This window comes from Nelumbo nucifera, chromosome 5 (genome assembly GCF_055504915.1).
Source record: "Nelumbo nucifera cultivar China Antique chromosome 5, China Antique-T2T, whole genome shotgun sequence".
NCBI lineage: Eukaryota > Viridiplantae > Streptophyta > Magnoliopsida > Proteales > Nelumbonaceae > Nelumbo > Nelumbo nucifera.
The window spans coordinates 46,971,215-46,991,729 of NC_142653.1; positions in this window are offsets into that span (position 1 = coordinate 46,971,215).

Consider the following 20,515-nt stretch of genomic DNA (forward strand, 5'->3'; position numbering starts at 1 on the left):
AGTGAACATTAGGGCTATGGCTGTGTTTTGTTTGAAGGAAAAAGTAAGAAAAATGACTTTTCTTACAGTTTTCTGAATTGGAATCTACTCTTTACAGAATACAGAATATACTTTACATGGACCTTAACATCACATCCCACCCTGTATTGGAAACATCTCTACATATATAACAAATACAAGCATGCATGTATAATATATACAAGATGTATGGCTAAGATGTGCCGTGAGATCGATCGATCTAAGGTGTGCTGTGCAGCTGTGGCACACACTTTTCCTTCTAACCCAAACAAGAGTTAAAATTAAAATTGACGATTCTAACAGAAAAATCTGTGCATGCTTTTGTCTCGTACATTTGATATAATCTCTTCAAAGCGACAAGACACCTAGTGGTTGCTCTATCTACGTCTAAAACCTTGTCTCGTCTACTCTTCCTTTCGCTTTCTGTCCACTAGAAAGACAAATGAGGATAGAAAAAAATAAAGAATTAAAAGTCAATCTATTAATAAGTTTTCATGTCACAATTATAACTTGGCGTGTGGGAGGGGCTGAGTAAAGGGTAATCTGATTTCAAAGTCATTTTTTATGACTTTTTATAGTTCGATGGGTCCACCCCTAGGGTAGAGTTAAGATTTCTAAGGATGGATTCAGTCCTTCCCGTGGATTGATGTTAAATTAGGAGGGGGCTGCCATTTTCGTTTGGTTCAAAGATTTCATATCCAGTCATAATCTATCCCATTAAGGGTCGCTTTAAGTTCTAAATATTTGTGAAAATTTCTTTCAATTTTTCTTTCTTGAAATGTCAATCATTAAGGCTATGTTTTATTGAAGGAAAAAGTAGAGAAAAGTAGGGAAAATATGAAAACTTATACAAAATTTGTAAAGGTTTCCTTGTCTTTCCTTTTCCTACTTTTTCCTTCAAACCAAACACAGCCTAATAGAAAATATAATTCATAATTTCACATATTCTAATTTCTAAATAACTCTCTTGTGGATATTTTGATTCTAAGTTTGGATGAGTTACGAATAAGGGCGTGTATAAATTTATTTCTGATCTGCTTTATGCATGTAAAATGAATTTGGATCTCTTCATCATAAGGCCCTCCTCACACCAATCTCACATCATATCCTAATAATATATTGGAAAGATCTCCCATACTTAATGTTATTTTTGATGAGGAAATATTTTCAATGCATGGTAGGATGTACAAGGAAACTTCTGTCAGGAGCAAATCCTGATTTGTGCAAAATGGGATTATAAGGTTCAATCATGATAATATTATATATGGACCTCTCTTTATGATTCTAGTAAATTAAAAATAAAATTTGGATTATTGAATTGAATCAATAAAGTATTTTCTGAAAAATATACTTTTACACCTGCTGTACAAGGTGAACTTTTAAACAATTTACCAGTAGAGTTCGAGTTCTAATCTCACTGATTAAGGCGTATGTAAATTTGATTTGTTCATATTTCGATTCTAATCAAGTTTTATCTGTTGGATTTGAATCGAATTTAATCTATTGTAATTATATATTTAATAGCACTAATAAATTAAACTAAAAATTAACAAAATTTTATTTATTATTAATAAAATGAACTAAAAAGATTTTGACATTGCATATCATTAACCAAAAATCTTGAAAAAAAATTGAAACATATATTGGATTAGATAGGGGTAGACCCATATTCGATCTAATTATAAATAGTGAAATTAAGATTATGACTGTGTATGGAAATGATGCAAATGGAGTGTAAATCCCGGTTCAGAGTAAATTTGCACTCTGGTTCATTTTTGCCTATGTTTAGCAACATTACATTTATACATGGACAAGTAACAGACCAATGCATATTTACATTGATAATATGATGTAAAAGTACATCAATAAAAAAGGAGGAAATTTGCATTCAAGTGGGCTTTTGATAAAAAAAAAAGCATATGCTTTATTGGAATTCATGTTTGCATCCATTACAACTAAAAGTCTGTTTGGTAAGAAAGTAAATTTGCTAGTGCAAATCTAACCCAATTTTGCAATTTATATGAAACATTTTACACTCTACATATTTGCATTCACACTTATTTGCATCCTACATATTTGCATTCACACTTATTCTGCATCCTTTCCACATGCAGCCTATATGATATTTTGGGGGTAAGTGACATATATCCAACATTTTGCCTTAGCTCATTGAGCTTTCATTTCTAACAAAGACCACCCTGAAATTTCAGATCCAACATTTTGCCTTTTCTTAGCATTTTGTCAATTAACTTTAAACAATATTCTCAAGTTGCTGTTTTCTGTGTGTTTTAAACATCTCTAAAATATCGAATTACCTTTACATTATTTTATGAGACCATCTTACACTTTCACTTAAAATTATTTGTAAAATCCCATGTATATCATTGCTTTCACTTCTTCCTCAGCAAAGTCATTCTTGAGAATCGCTAGAGCAGTTCAACAAGGCTTTCACAACCAAAGCATACTCTCAAAAAAGCTACGTACTCTTGAGAAAGAGTGGAGTAATTTAACAAAATATTCACAATGAAAAGAAAAATAAGGTTGTGTTTGGCTTGAAAGAAATGTAATGAACATGTGAATGCTATTTACACATGTTCATGCATTGTTGTTTGTTTATTTCAGTTTTTAACTTATAATTTGAAAAAGTGTGAACGTAATTTAGCATTTTCAAGAATATGTGAAATGCAATAGTAAATCCTCAAACCCAAAATAAAATGGATTCTAACCTTCTTGTTTTCTGTAATCCTATCACTTAGAAATGGATTTTGATCGAGTAGCATCAGAATGGCATCATCTATGGAAATGCACAAAAAGCCTTCCCAAAATCTCTCTCCACAATGCACAAAAAGCCTTCCCAAAATCTCTCTCCACACAATCAACAAAATGATTAAGATGCCAAGAAATCATTCTGAGCGATCAACAAGCCGATCCCCATCTCGGGAATCTTGCCACTGCAGTCCTCCACCCCAAGAAGCCTAGCAACACCCAGCCATAGTTGACCCCATGCAATTCCATACGATGCAGAAGAAGGTCGACAAGATTTTCAAGATGATGTAGAACCTAGGACCCGTAGTACCACCCAACAGGGCGGCCTCGTCTCACACCCCGACGTGCACGAAGGATGATCCTCATCCTGAGGATAACAAAACACACCAAGCTGACAAGGGGACAGTACAGTCCAAACAAGAAAAGCAGGATATAACAAGAAAGTTTACCCTCTCTATCTACTTGTAAACCCAGTAGCCACAACAGAACACACCAAACCACGTAGATCCCCACCAAAGAAAGGCTTGGTAGACAGACATCACCTCTCATGGTCTCCATTGCTGAACCTAGCTCTGTGAAAGACTACCCTGTGCGTCCTAAGAAAGAAGGGACAATACACACCGCGGCTCTAGACCATAGGGATGCCGAAATCTAGGAACTCTGAAAGCACTTAAAGGAGTTGGAGCACAACCAAGTCTAGAGGAGCATGGCCTCAGCCGTAGATCAGCTAGTGGAACCAACTACTCAGCTTACTTGAGAACCACTATTTACCCAAGAGATCGTGGACGAGGTGCCTCCCGTGGGGTGGCGCGCCCCGCAATTCGATAGATACGACGGGAAAACAAACTCTTTTGACCACATCGACACACTTAAGGCCCAGATGATGCTCCATGGGGCGTTAGAAGCCTTGATGTGCAAGGCACTAGTAGCTACTCTCAATGGCCCGTCCCTTACATGGTTCTCATCCCTTCCGCCGTGCTCCATTACGTCATGGGAACGTCTGGAAACCCAATTCTTGACGTAGTTCACAGTCACTCAAAAGCATTGGAAAACTTCGGCCAGCCTCACGCAGGTGTGGCAGAGGAAAGGGTAATCTCTTGGAGACTATCTGGCGAGGTCCAATTCCGAAGCATTACAAGTCTGCAACCTGAACCAATCAGTAGCCATCACTACTATTCAGCATGGACTTTGCCCTTTGCCCTTCAACTTCCCCATCTCCAAAAACCCTCTGTAGACCATAGTCGCATTGATGAAGCACGTTCAAAAATACATTACCGTGGAATAAGTGCAGGCTCAACTGAGTGAAGAAGAGGAAAAGTCTGATAAGAAGAGGAGGGACACAAACGAACGAAAGTCAGAAAGGTCAGACCGGGACCATAAGAGGCAAGATCAATGGCCCGACCATAGAGCTCAGACACCTCCATTAACCTTTTGGAACTTCATGTTGTTGAGTATACCATAGTCTGAAGTTCTCATGTAGATCTGCAACTACAGCTATGTCTGGTGGCCTGAGAAAATAAAAATGCAGAGCAACAAGAGGAACTGTAGCAAGTACTCCAAGTTCCATAGAGACCACAACCATGATACAGATACTTGTTTTGACCTGTGCAACCACATTGAAGATCTGATCAGGCGTGGGTGCCTCGATGGGTTCGTCAACAAAAGCAAGAAGCAAGCACACAAAGAGCCATACATCAAAAATGCCCAGCCACCCCTTGAGCTCCTCCTACCGATGTAATTCATGTGATATCCAAAGGCATTGTTGTAGGCGGAGAGAGCAGCTCGGGGCATAAAAAAGTACACTCAGTTGTGCGAGGTCAACCATTGTGAACAAAAAAAGAGGCAAGATGATCCGATTACATTCACAAAAGATGACCTTCAAGGAGTGTAGAGCCCACACAATGATGCACTGGTAATCACTGCCGAGATAGCCAACTTTGGAGTACGCCATATCTTAGTGGACACAGGTAGCATGGCAGATGTCCTTTTCAAAGAAACATTCGATAAGCTTGGCATCGACAGAAATTGCCTCGCCCTTGTCAACACTCTCCTGATGGGCTTCTCCAAGGAGTCCCTCATGCCAATTGGGAGGATAACCCTTCCCTTGTTGATAGGAGATGGCAACATCAGAATGATGACCATGGTGGATTTCATCATGGCTTGTTGCCCATCCTCTTACAATGCCATCCTTGGCAGGCCGACCCCCAATGCTCTACAGGCCTCCATCTCCACCTTCCATCTTGCCATAAAGTTCCCAACCCAATACGGCATGGGATTCGCACGTGGGAACCAGAGGATAGCATGACATTGCTACCTGACCTCTTCCCGAGGAGCACACCTAGCCACAGAAATGCTGATAGCTGAGATTTATGATTTGTGATATGAGGTTAGGACACAGTGTGACCAACCTTTAGAAGACCTCATCTAGGTGTGGCTCAATGAAGAAGACCATGAGAAAATGGTCCAAGTCGATTCTCTCCTAGGCAATCACCTTTGGGAAGAGCTAATACAACTGCTAAGAGATCACATCAACATGTTCGCCTAGTTGGCTGCGGATTGATAACTTTGTATTTTGATACCTTAAGGGCATCGGTTAAGGGTAATTTTAGGCCTTAGAATAATCAAAGTGTCCCTTTTCCCAACTAACTTCAATATTGTGACCTCTAAGGGTCTTTAGAAAATTCTCGTGGAAAACTTGGGAAGTTTCATGGCTGAAATGCAGATTTTGGGAAGCTGGTGTGAAGACCAACTGAGAGAAATGGTGTTTAGCACAAGAGGGTGGCTCCTATCTACTAAACCTAGAATGATGCCCCTCCTACTGTATTAACATGCTCCCCTCTCCTTAGCAAACCCTAGGGTGCCTTCTAATTCATTCTTTTCATCCTTAGCAAACCATAGCCACCCCTAGCTGCTCAATCTCTACCTTCCATCCCTTCTAATCTCTACCATTCATTCTATGGCACTCTCTTTTTAGCTTTCTAACACAAAGGCACCATCTAACTTCAAATCCTCACCATTTAGCCCTTAACCATTAGATCTCATCCCTCCATTCTATTCTTTATCTAAGCCATCCACTTTAGGGCGTCACCCATTCCTTTTAATCTCCACCTTTCAGCACTAGGCGTCTTAATCTCCACCACCCATTTCTGGGTGCCCAAATCTCAACCCTACATAATATTGGGTGCCCTCTCATTTTCTTCTCAGCCTTAGGATCACCTTAGAACCATCCTAACCCTCCATTAGAAACCCCAGGGCATCCACATCTTTGCTAAAACCCAGCTATCACCTCCCTCTTTCTCTCTAATCCCAGTTGTTTCCACCCTTCTGTATAAAAAGGACCCAAGGGCTCCAGAGAAGGGGTTGGATTATATCCCCAGGTAAGATGGAAGGTTGATCTTGAGAAGTTCAAGGGTAGAGGAAGGGGAGGACGCGCAGGCAAGAGGGGTTCCTACTTGCAGTTTGCCTAAGCCACTACTGCTACCTCTAGATACGGATCCCAACCAATTTATCTTAGATTTCGTTTTAATTTCTATTCTTTCATTTCCTGTTCCATTTTTTTTCTTTTCTACAATTTACTTTCATTCAGCTTAAATTTTGTTTTCTTTTGTACAGGTTTGGATTTCGGCCAGGTATGACGGAAGGCTTAGCTTCAGAAGTTTGAGGGTCAAAGGAGAGATCTGGAGACTACTACCTCTGATCGGATTATAGACTTTTTAATTAGTTTCTTTTATTTATTTATTTCTGTTATTTATTTATTTTTATGCACTTTTCACTTTTAGTAGTGTTCAAATTTTGTTTTTAATGGATTCCAATTTAATTAATCAAAAGTTTGTGATTCTACAACTTCCCTTTGTGTTCTTTTATCTGGATTAAAGTTCGTAGCGATTTTTCCCTTGCTTCCTTGTGGATACGACCCGTTCTCACCATTTACTGCATTTGTAATTGTTATGAGAAATGGAGAAATTTATAAATATTAAAATTTGTGTTCCGAAGTGGTTAACGACATGCTTTTGGACACACCAAGTTTTTGGTGTCGTTGCTAGGGAAGCAATGGAGAAAAATTTTTATTTGCTTTGTCTAAATCTATTTCATTATTTTTTTTTATTTTCATTTGATTACTTGATCTGTAATCTCAGTTTAATTCTTGTTTCTCTTTGATTTTGCAGGACGTAATAGTGAAAGGTAGGGTATTGGAGCATTGTCGGAATACGGAAGAAAATTGAAGAGAAGAGAAATTGGATTTTATTTCAAGTGTAGTCATTCCAATTTATTTTTTATTTTCTTATTTTTATTTTTGAACTGCTTTTTTGGTATAATAGTGATTTTTGAATTTTTAGGTAACTTTTTTAGATCTGATTTATTCTTTTTAGTATTATTTCTCTATCTTTTTTTTTATCTATTTTTTCTTTCCATTCAATTTCTTGAACAAATTTTTGTTTTGTTAGGATCATTTTTTTCAAAAAAATATAAAATTATTTTATTTTATTTTTTTCCACTTAGTCTTCTTTTTTTTGTATTTTTGATTTAATCTTTTGAGTAGCTATTTTTTGTTGGAATTTATTTTGGCACTTGTTAATTTTTTAGCATAATTAATTATTTTATTTTCTATTAGCAATAATTATTTGTTGCTTTATTTAATTTCGTTTTTTTAGTTATTTAATTGAATAATTAATTGTTAAATAGGAAATTATTAAAATTTTTGAATTTGAGTTTAAATTTCAAATTTGAATTTAAATTTGAATTTGAATTTGATTTTGAATTTGAATTTTAAATTTCAAATTTTAAGAAAAATAAATAAATAAAAATAAAAATAAATAAATAAAATAAGTAAAATATAAAAAATTAATATTTTAAAAGTTTTGCAATTGCATTCCAACATTTAGGGTTTGACAAGTTCTAGTGCTGCATCATATAGGGTTATTTAATTGTTGAAGTTATCTTGTTAGTTGTGAATGTTTTAGGTTTTTATTTTTATTTTAATTGCTCCATTTGTTTAATTAGTTTTTCTTTGTTATTTTATTTTATATTGTGGAATTGAATAGTAGAAATACTTGTTCATGCATTATAATTAGTTGCATTCATTTTGTTTGTTGTTTTCTTTTAATTAATCCATTTAAGGGAAATTCAATTTAAATAAGATAAGGTGGGGATTTCATCACCCTTCCTTGGCCCAAAAATCACCATTCTTCATGTGCAGTTCACCTTAAACCCTAATTAAAAATTTGGATAACAAGATCCTTTAGGGAGCCTCACATTTGGTTCAAAGGTGTGCTGAATTTTAGGGAAGTTTGTAATTACTTGTCATAACCGGCGTTTGGTGTCTAAGGAAAGAGTTAAATGGTTAAGCACAAGCAGGTCTTGTGGTTACTTAATTAGGTCCTTGCGAGAGCAAGGGAAACCTCCCGCATCCCCACCTCTTACTTGGCTAACCAAAGGAAGTGGTGTAATTCCAAGTGAACCTAAGAGGATTCAAATTGGTTGGACAACTAGTTTAGGAAACTCTAGGTCATCCCTAGGTCGTGTGTTTGACTTACTTGCTTGCATGAATTTAAATTTCAAAAATTTAAATTTTAAATTTCAAAAAAAAAAGATAATTCAGTGGTTGGAGTTTGTAATGAGAAACTACTTTCAACCTAAGCCATATATAAAGTGGAACCATGTGTCTCGACAACTGGGCAAGATTAACGGGATGGCCCAAAGACTTGACCAAGTCCTTGCATGTCGTCAATAATTTAGCCCATTCCCAACCTCGTCATCCTGCCCAACATGTTCCATCTATGCAAGCCTGCCCCTCATGTTAGTCAGTGCTCTGCTACGAACCCATGTCAAACGGTCATTCCAAAGCAAGTACATGCAGCTAACAGATTTTTTTCAACCCAATGCTAAACCATCCTTTAGTCCATATAATCTTGGGTGGGAAAATCAGTCCAATTTCGCTTATTAGGCCCAAGCCTAAGAACCCACCTTGCTAGATGTGCACTCTCAATGGTCTAAAGCCCAAACTCTCTATGAATACAATGATTACCCTTGGACTCAACCAGTTCAGCCTTATGAAGTCGATTCCCTTGAAGATAGATTTTTGTAGCTCCAACAACTGATCTTAGCTTAGCAACAATCAATCCTAAGAATAGAGAGCAAAGTAATTCGGTTCATGGAAGCTAATCTACACTGGGAAAATGATTTAATGCTTAGTCAACCAGTTGTAAACCCCAGATCTTACAACCTCTAATGTCCCATACTTAGAAAATGATGAAGAAATCTCAACCCTTCAAAGGGAGGAAATGTGTGAAGATCTGTATGAGTTTGGAAGTCCTTCTACCTACCCAGAACAAGATTGTTGTATAATAAATGTAAACCCCAGAGAATCCAGATCGGTCGTAGCAGATGACCCGATGAAGGAAGCTAATATTTTAACAAAGTCAACACACCCATTATAGTCTTGGCCTACTGTTGAACCTCTCCCAGAGCTAAAGAATGAACCACCCGTGCCTTCTCTTGAATCTCCTCCGCAACTAAAATTAAAACCCTTGCCAAACTCCCTTAAGCATGTGCTTCTAGGACCAAACCAAACATTACCAAACCCCTATACAAGAAGAGAAATTGATTAATATCTTAAAGCAGTATAAGGGTGCCATTGGTTGGTCGGTGGATGACCTGAAAGGGATTAGTCCATCCATTTGAATGCACCATATTTATATGGAGGAGGGTTCCAAACCAAGTAGGGAAATGCAAAGGCAGTTAAACCCAAATATGTGAGAAATGGTCAAGCAAGAAGTAGTCAAGTGGTTGGATGTGGGTATTATCTACACAATTTCAGATAGAAGTTGAGTAAGTGCTACGCAAGTGGTGCCTAAGAAGGGTGGACTCACCGTGGTCACCAGTGATCAAGGTGAAGTGATCCCTACCCAGCTTACCATGGGATGGCGAGTATGAATCGACTTTAGGAAACTCAACATAGTCAAGAAAAAAGACCACTTTCCTCTACCCTTTATTGACCAGATTTTGAAAAAACTTGCAGGGCAAAAATATTTCTGCTTCTTAGCTGGGTATTCTAGGTATAACCAAGTAGCCATTTACCTTAAAGACCAAGAGAAAACTACTTTCACCTGTCCATATGGAACATTTGCCTTTCGAATAATGACATTTGGTTTATGTAATACACCAGCAACCTTCTAGAGGTGCATGATGGCAATTTTCTTAGAAATGGTAGGTAACTTTATAGAAATATTTATGGATGATTTCTCTATCTTCGGGGATTCCTTTGAAACCTATCTTGAACACTAATGAAACTTGGTACTCATTTGGAAGAAAAGTCACTTCATTGTCCAAGAGGGGATTGTCTTAGGCCACATAGTTTCTGAATGAGGGATCGAGGTAGATAAGGCAAAAGTTGACCTAATCTCTAAGCTCCCACCTCCTACTTCTATGAAGCAAATATGTTCATTCCTCGGACATGCTGATTTCTATCATAGGTTAATTATGGACTTTTCCAAGATCTCCAGGCCTCTATGCAATATTTTATTCAAGAATGTCTCATTTAATTTTGATGAGGCTTGTCTTAAGGCTATTGACTATCTGAAAGAGGCACAGACCAAACCCCAATTCTTCAACCTCCCGATTGGTCGTTGCCCTTTGAAATAATGGGTGACGCCTCTAACTACGCCATCTGAGCAGTTTTGGGACAAAGGGTTAATATATTCCCTATGGTAGTATATTATGCTAGCCGTTCTATCTAAGGATCAATTGAATTACACCACTACCAAGAAAGAATTGTTAGCTGTGGTGTTTTCTCTGGAAAAGTTTCTCAAGAATTTGACCTTAAGATATTTGTTGTCTAAGAAAGAGGCCAAACCTAGGCTCATCAGATGGATACTTCTTTTGCAAGAATTTGACATTGAGATTCGGGATAAAAAGGGCTCTAAAAATGTAGTAGTTGATCATCTATCCCAAATTCAAATTGAAAAGAGCAAGCCCATGGTACGCTCATATTGTCAATTACTTAGCAATAGGTAAAATTCCCGATGAGTGGTCTAAGAATGAGAAAGACAGATTCTTTTCTCAACTCAAATACTACTTCTAGGAAGATCCTGAGCTATTTTGTATCTAATCGGATCAAGTGATCTGGCATTGTGTCCCCGAGTTTGAACACTAAAGCATCCTCAACTTTTGTCACACTCTCGCTTATGGGGGGCACTTTTCAGGAAAGAAAACCACGGCTAAAGTTCTGTACAATGGTTTTTATTGGCCGAGTTTATTTAAGGATGTCCATGTCTTTAGCCGAAACTACCTAAGAAGCCAATCTATCATTAATATGTCTCGTAGAGACATGATGCAACTCAACCCTATTCTAGCTATAGAAATCTTTGATGTTTTGGGGTATCCATTTCATAGGACCATTTTCGCCATCATCTGGTCATGAATACATTATGGTGGCCATTGATTATGTGTCGAAATAGATTGAGGCGGTAGCAACCCGGACCAATGACTACAAAGTTGTAATGAAATTTGTTCAAAAGTACATTTTCTCTAGGTTTAGGTGTCCGCAAAAAATCATCAGTGATGGGGGGTTGCACTTACTAATGCACAATTCCGTGCTTTGCTCTGCAAATATGGAATCACCCCAAAAATAGCAACCCCCTATCATCCCCAAACAAATGGTCAAGTAGAAGTGTCCAATAGGGAAATTAAAAATATTCTACAAAAGTCCATTAGGCTTAACAGGGAAGATTGATCTGACAGACTGGACAACGCACTTTGAGCTTATCAGGGGCTGCCTACAAAACTTTCATTAGAGTGTCTCCTTATAGGCTAGTTTTTGGTAAAGAATGTCACATTCCCATCGAATGGAACATTGGGCTTATTGGACCATCAAAAAGTTCAATCTAGATTTAGGCCAAACGGGATCCCACCAAGCCCTATAATTAAGTGAATTAGAGGAATTGCACAATGAGGCCTACGAAAGCTTGCGCATTTATAAAGCCAAAAAAAAAGCCTTCCATGATAAAATCATTTCAAGAAAAACTTTTGAACTGAATCAAAAGCTTTGGCTTTTTAATTCTAGGATGTGTTTGTTCCCTAGTAAATTAAGGTCTAGATGGGATGGGTTGTTTATTGTGGAAATAGAGTTTCTATATGGTGTAATTAAAATTGTTGATCCAAAGAATGGAAGCGCATTCAAAGTCAATGGTCAAAGACTTAAACCATATGTTGAAGGAGTCTCTGAAAGCGGAAAGGTTGAGAAGATAAGCTTAAGTGATTCTGGAATTTACTTTGAAGGAGTCCAAAGAATGCAATTTACTTTCATTTAGTTTAATTTTCGTTTTCTTTCTTGCATATCTGGAATTCGGCCAGGTAAGACGAAAGGCCTAGCTCGAGAAGTTCGAGGGTTAAAGGAGAGATCCGGAGACTGCTACCTTTGATCGGATTATAGACTTTCTAATTAGTTTCTTTTATGTATTTAATTTTGTTATTTATTTTTTTATGCACTTTTCACTTTTAGTAGTGTTCAAATTTTATTTTTAATGAATTCTAATTTAATTAAATAAAAGTTTGTGATTCTGCAACTTCCCTTTATGTTCTTTTATTTGGATTAAAGTTCATAAAGATTTTTCCCTCGCTTCCCTAAAGATACGACCCATTCTCACCATTTATTATGTTTGTAATTGTTATGAGAAACTGAGAAATTTATAAATATTAAAACTGGTGTCCTGAAGTGATTAACGATACACTTCCGGACACACCACGGACATGCTGGGGATTGATCCCAAAGTCATCACACACTGGTTGAACGCTGACCGTCACAACCAACCTATCAAACAGAAGAAGAGGAGTTTCTCTACAGAGCGATGGTAGGTGATCGCCGACGAGGTATAGAAGCTGCTCGATGCCGGATTTATTCAGGAAGTTAAATACCCTGACTAGTTGGCCAACATGGTGATGGTGAAGAAATCCAATGGGAAGTAGAAGATATGTATCGATTTCATTGACATGAACAAAGCCTACCCCAAAGACAACTTCCCTTTACCGAGGATCGACCAGCTCGTCGACAAGACAACAGGGCATGAACACTTGAGCTTCATGGATGCTTTCTTGGGTACAATCAGATCTGAATGCATCCTAATGATTAGGAGAAAATGAATTTCATTACCAACCATAGATTGCATTGTTACAAGGTGATGCCCTTCGGCCTCAAGAACACCAACTCTACCTACTAGTAGTTGGTGAATGAGGTATTCGAGGATCAGCTCGGTCGGAACATGGAAGCATACATCAACGATATGCTGGTGAAAAGCAAGAAGGCCGAGCATCACCTTACCGACCTAAAGGAAGTCTTCAGCACCCTTAGGAAATACAAGATGAAACTGAACCCAACCAAGTGTGCCTTCGGGGTCAGTTCTGGCAAATTCCTAGGATTTATGGTGACACAGAGGGGGATCGAGGCCAACCCAGAGAAAATACAAGCTATCCTTGACATGAAATCACCTCAGACTTACAAAGAAGTACAACGACTCACCAGGAGAATAGCCACCCTTAGCAGGTTCATGTCCAAATTCGTGGATCGGTGCTTGCCCTTCTTTAAAGCCCTCAAACGACCAAAAGATTTCTAGTGAACCGAGAAATGTGAGCGGTCCTTTGAAGAAGTGAAGCAATACTTGAGGTCGCCGCCTTTCCTTACCAAACCGAGCCTTGGGGATGAGCTATTACTATACATCTCAGCAGGGGATGAGGTTGTTAGCTTAGTACTGGTTAGAGAGGAAGACCGGGTACAGAGGCCAATCTACTACACCAGCAAAGTCCTCAACAGCATGGAAACCCGATACTCTAACTTGGAAAAGATGGCCCTAACATTGGTCACCTTAGCCAGAAAGATCAAACCCTACTTCTAGGCCCACAACATTTGGGTACTAACTGACCAGCCCCTTAAGCAGATCCTCTAGAGGCCAAAAGTGTCTAGGTACCTAGTCAAGTGGAGAGTGGAGATGAGTGAGTTCAACATTGAGTATGCTCCCTGTCCTACGATCAAGGCCCAGTCCTTAGCCGACTTCAATACCGAATGCACATTTACCACCAAGGACCCGACCCTTCACCGCAAGTATGGACCTTGCACATCAATGACTCATCAAATCAATAGGTCAGTGGGGCCGGCCTCATTCTCCTCGACCCAGATACACAGTCTTAGAGCATGCCCTTGGGTTTGAGTTTAAAGTATCCAATATTGAGACCGAGTATGAATCCTTTAGTGACTCTTAACTGGTAGTTAACCAGATCCTCGGCCAATTTGAGGTGCGGATGCCATCCATGGAAAGCTATCTACAGAAGGCGTAAGATCTCATCCACCAGCTTGAACACTTTGACATCCAGCAGATCCATCGGGCTGAGAATATGCAAGTCGATGCACTATCAAAACAAGCCAACTCTTCGAAGTCCAACCTCGATGCCACAGTGTGGATAGACACATTGGCTCAGTCGAGCATTGCATTAACAACCCTTCTCATCCTACCGATATAACACGGTTTGTCCTGAATGGACCCCATCATGCAGTACCTTCGAGAAGGCATCCTCCCAAAAGATCAGATAGAAGAAAAGAAGTTCCAACATAGATCAGGCCAGTACTGCCTTATCCAAGGTCAACTCTACTGTTGTTTGCATACTCTCCTATACCAGAAGTGCCTCTCCCCAGTAGAGGCAAATTACATCCTCAAGGAGATCCATGAAGGGATTTGTGGAAACCACTCCAGTGCATACACCCTAGCCCACCAAACACTCTAGCAAGGTTACTTTTGGCCAACAATGAAACAAGATGCAACCTAGCTCATTGGGAAATGCGTCAGTTGTCAATGTCACTCCAACCTTCATCATCAGCCCATAGTGGGGAATGGACATCCTTGGCCCCTTCCCCACTGCGGTCGCATAGAAGAAGTTTCTCCTAGTGGCGGTAGATTATTTCACCAAGTGGGTGGAAGCCAAGGCATTGGCACACATTACCATGCATAATGCCTGGAACTTTTCTAACAAGGTATTGTCTACCTGTTTGGAATTTTGTGGATTCTCATCATGGACAATGGGACACAGTTCATCGACCGAAAGTTTAAGGCCCTCCGCACTGACCTAAAGTCAACCACAAAACCACGATTATGCATCAACCCCAGAGAAATGGGTTGACCAAAGTAACCAATCGTACTCTATTGCACGGCCTGACGACCCGGCTCGACCAGGCCAAGGGGAGGTGGGTTAAAGAATAGCTAAGCATATTTTGGGCATACAACATTACTCCACGAACGACTACTAGAGAGACACCCTTTAACCCGACCTATGGAGCCAAGGCCATGGTACCTGTGGAGATAGGCTCCCCAACTCTCCGAACCGAGCTCTTTGATGAAAATTAGAACGACGAGAACCTTCGTGCAAAGTTAGACATTGTAGAAGAATCCAGGGACCGAGCACATGTGAAAATAATAGCACAATAGTAGAGGATGGTGAGATACTATGATTCTAAGGTATGAAAACGTGAGTTCAAGATAGGCAATCTCATTCCTTGGAAGGTCATTGTGCCCACGCCAAGAGAAGGTAAGCCCAACTCAAAATGGGAGGGACCATATAGGGTCACTAGAATCAGCGAACTGGGCACCTATAAACTTGACAAGCTCGAAGGTCGACTAGTATTGAGGAATTGGAACTCAGGGAATCTTCGAATGTACTATCAATGAGTTGATGATCAATGAAAAATGGTTTATCCAAGCCACACGTTTGATGATTGTTTAGCGCACCGCATGCACACACACCATGCCCAACACAACACTACACACACATCACGTAAGCCGTACTACACAACCGCGTAACATTCATCGCACTACACTCACCTCACAACACATACACCACACAACACGTTTGTAGCTCGACACACTTCACTGACTCAACTGATCTTGGAAAGGCATGAGCTCATGATGCATAATTCAGTAGTGCATCATCGCCAACTAACTCGACTCGGCCATTGACGGCCTGAGCCTAAGGTGGAGAAGAATGCCCTAGCCCATCAAGGCCTAAGGGTAGTCATTAAACTCCACTCGCCTACCGACTATCAGTCAGAGCTAGCCAAGGAATGGCCAGACCTTGAAGAGCACCAAAAGCTCCCAAGATCAGAAACTAAGCATCCCAAAGATGAGAGCTCGGAATATACTCCAGCCCCACTAGTCAAAGACTAAAGATCTTGGTCAAACCCAGACCTCGACAAAGGTAAGACCAAGGAGCCCAATGAAAGCACATGTATACATGAGTTTAGAACAAAAGATTTTCATTAAGTTAAGCAATAAGTATAGCAATTAAAGCTCGGCATACCAAGCCATTACAAGAACAGCAAAAACAAATAACCCCGTGGCACCTCAATCCTCAACGGGGAGATCAACAACCTCATTACCATCCTCAACATCTGCACCATCCTCATCCTCATCGACCTCCTCAACAGCAAGGTTGTTCATAGCGGGAGGAGTCACGTCATCATAGAAGTCCCAAGACTATGCAGCCTCGACCAGCTTGGGATAGTGATGTAGTACTCTCTCGCAGAAGACGAGGAACCCCACCTCATAGGAACTTGAGGCATATTGGTCCATCTCTTGACAGAGCTCTGCCGAGCTCTTGTACTGAGCCACTGTTGCCTCAGCGGCCTCCTACTTCAGCTGCTCCTACTTCGCCTTCAGCTCGACAATTTGCTACTTCAAGCTATACACAACATTGGCCTGCTCTGCCTTTAGTTTGGCCACCTCATCTTCTAGCCCGACCGTCATCTCCCTAGTTGCCTGGAGCTCAATCAGCTAAGCCTTCAGGCTCATGCACTCAACATGTTCCTTCTCAAACAGTACCCACAATTCCTACAGGCAATCAACCAAAGCAATTGCCAAGCACGCACTTTGCAAACAAGAACCAAGGTCAGCATAAGGGGAAACGACTTAAGAGAAAGGATGCAAAAAAGCCTACTTGAGCCATGCCCCAAATGAGAGAACACTCTAGCACGTTGCTGCTAGCACTCGTGGCCTCCCAGGTGATGGGAATTATCATCATTCCCCGAAGCAACTTCTCGGGGACACCAAGCATCTTAAGATCGTCTTCGCTACGAACTGACCACCGCAGCATATGTATGCCCGAGTTGCTATCCCCAGCCTTAGTCTGCGAGTGGGCTGTATCTCGGTGAGCTTCTTCCAAGTCCACTACCACCACATCCTCATCATCGTTGCCCTGCTATCAAACCCTTTTCTTGCGATGAAACGACCTATCAGAGGACCACGACTGGGGAGCCGCCTTCGAACGAGCCCTAATCTGGTTTTGTCTCTATCGATTTTCTTTCATCGAACAAACGTTCTCTTCATGGCTCACAATTTCCTCACCTACACTGAAGAATTGCGACTATAAATATGAGAGCAAGAAAAAAAGGAGATTCAACAAAGTAAACTAAAAGCAGTAGAAAATAGACTGGCCACCCCACACATTAGCCTAGCAACCATCAACAATTCAAAACAATTATACACCACCACATGTACTTCACCGATCATTCTCAGGGCCGACCTTTCCTCCCAAGTGAGCATGGACGACTGAGGCTACGGCACTTTCGTCCTCGACACTTGCAGCTTGGTTGGGAAGGGGAGGCCCTCGGGACAACACACAAAGAAAAAGGTTTTGTTCCAATACTTCACAGAGGAGGGAAGCCCGACCAGCCATTTGACGTTCTTCCTAGTCAAGAAATAGAAATAGTCGTGCTAGGGATGTTTCAACTGAAGGAAGCTCACCATACCTAGTGTCAACTCGATGTTATTTACTGCACAGTAGGACATGAGGCTAAGCAAGAATCAGAAGGAGTTCGGCATCAGCTGCACCGGAAAAACTCAGTACCATCCTGATGAAGCACAAAATGTGCCCACCAATAGATGCAGCACAGGGTCTGTCCACTCCCTCTTGTCTGCTAAGGTGGCTCGGCCCGAGTCCAGTCTGCGATAAGTCAAGCTTGTTATGCCAAGCTGTGAAGTCAAGCTGGGAGTCTGAGCTGAAATCTATCACAAGGAAAGAGAAGGTAAGAGTGCCCAGGTAAATTTTTTACCCAGGAGGATACTCCAATGGTTGAGTTAGTGCATGATTTTATCAAGGAAATTAGGAGAGAGTGAGAGCTTATGCATGCATACCTTAGAAGTTGTCCTAAGGTCTTTTTATAGACTCTTGGGGCCTAGCAGCTGTTGGGTAACGTCTCCGAGCCTTGCTTGGAGTTGTTTCCATACTTCGGGGGTGTATTGGTCAGTTGCTTGCTAGATCTTTGCGGCGGTTATAGGTCGTCAGCTATTCTTGATGTAGTTAGCTCAATGGATTGCTCCTTGTGTTTTTGTTATAGCGCTCTCGTTGGCATTGTTTGTGGGACTATTTTGGACAAGTAAGTGAGTTGAGCTCGCTCCAGCTCGGTCGTGCACCCGATACTGCCTGTCGTTAGCGAGCTGTTTCGTTATGCTGGATGTTGTGGGCTGAGTTCTCTCCAACTCAGTCACGTATCTGATATTGACTACAACGTGTTGTCCTGCTGAGTAGGACGTTGTACTGTCACCAACGTCCACATGTCCATCTTCAATGGGGTTGACCAAAATGCCCCTCATCACATTCAAATACCCCGACGATACCTTCACTCAGAGGAAACCTCAACCTGATTTCTAGACTATTCTCATGCATGCATATCTCGCCTGGCCAAGTATCTGTTGGCATCTTGCTGGGCTATGGACACCTCATCCCTAACTCCTCGGGAATGTCATACATAGCTTGCATCCGAGCCATATCCCTAGGAGTCAAAACGCTGGGGATGGTTCCGAACCAATGACCAGCCCACAAGGGAAGCTCCACTTCTACCCTAGAAGGACTAGCCTTGGTCTCCTCAACCTCGGTAGTCTCAGAATCCTAGACCTTGGACTCATAATAAGAGTCGCTAGAACTCGAAGATCCAAAAGTGGAAGAAGAACAGGAAGAAGAGTAGAAAGATGGGGAAGATATCTTACTGAGCTTAAAATTGTGGAATTAGAGACAAAACCCGAGCAACACAACAACCCTCTGTCGAGCTATCCAGGCAATCCCTCTCGCATGTGGTGAAGTAGAAATGCCCATCCGCCCCTTCTTATAACCCCCAAGAATGCGAATCGATGCCAGACTGATGGTGGGGATCAAACGCCGCTCTTGCGAAGCTTGGGAAGACCAATCGATGCGACTGTCACCGCATGCACGTAGCCTCAGGAACCGAAGTGGCGATCTTGACATGCAATGGATAGGGCATTAATTGCCCCAGTTCGCCCTTCATTACTGGTCCAACTGACACCACGGATGCCCGAGGTTCACCCAGTACCACTAGTCCAGTTAACCCCTCGGGTCCCCTCAAGACACCAACAATAGACACCGACTATAGGAGGCTGCGCCGCTCCTCAATCGGGCATCCCACTCTTTGACTTTGGAACAGGGGGAATGGTGTTTGGATTCTGAAATTTCTAAGACAAGTTCCTCAGCTGAAGAACAGAGAGCCCTACCTCGGCACATCACCACCGAGCATTGGAGAAGACCCAGACTTTGAAGTTCGGCATCTTCCTTGACACAGCATCACCGACCGGGTCGAGCTAAACGACCATACAACAAGTTAGCCGAAAAACGAGGAGCCCTTCCTTGGCACCTTTAGGAAGACCCAAAACTCGAAGCCCAACTCGACACCTCGGTGCACCGCTGAGCTACGCGACCACACAACACCTTGGCCGAGCACTCCCCCTCCTTGGCTATAGAACTGGGGGAGTGGTTCGGATTCCAAACATGCAATTCTTGGAGTTTTGCAGCTGACGATTAAAGGACCCCTCAATCATATCCCACATGGCACGAATCCAAAAATCTAGCAAGAATCGAGGAACAACAAGTGGACCAGACACTCAACCAGACTTCAACTTGAAGTTCTTCAGTCGAGGAATAAAGCATCTAGTCTGCCGCACTACACCTCAATTGGACACTTCATGCATCGACTTCAGAACTAAGGGAATGGTGTTCGGGTCATGGCTGAGTTGGTCCTAGGAGACACGTGGCCGCCTAGTCATCACTCGGTCAGCTCGGCCATGTCAGCATAGCTCGGTTAGGAGCGTAGTATACATTGACTCCACGCCCTAGGCCGGGCTACGCTATTGTCATGGCTCCCCATCTTATCCTCCTAGCCATGTCAGCCACACATCACGCAAATAAGCATAACTACGGATAAAGAGGAGCAAGGAAGACAACTCCGTAGGAAAATAGGACTCTATCCCAAACACCTCAGTGGCTTATCTCGTCCAGACGACCCCAGAAGCCCAATCTAATTAGGACACGGATCTTCAGTTATAAAATGGTATGTCATGCTTAAGGTAAAGGATTCGACCATCCACAACCTCCCACTGAGTTGAGCGTCAGAGTATCTACCTAGGGATAACTCCTCCGGCCTCTGACATCCATTCTTGATCACAGGTCTGGAAGTGTGGCTTCGTCCTTCTACCTCAGCTTTGCCCTATTGACAAGGACTATTTGACTGCTTTCTTCAAGCAGCATCAATTTTATTTTCAAGGGAAAAGTAACCAAGTAATGAATCCTTTTGCATACTGATCTAAAGAAAGAATCCAAGGTTAGACCAATCATGACTATCACGTATCTTCCATACAGTTGTGGGGTAATTAGAGTGTAAATTGGGCTGGATTTGATCCAATCAATTCAA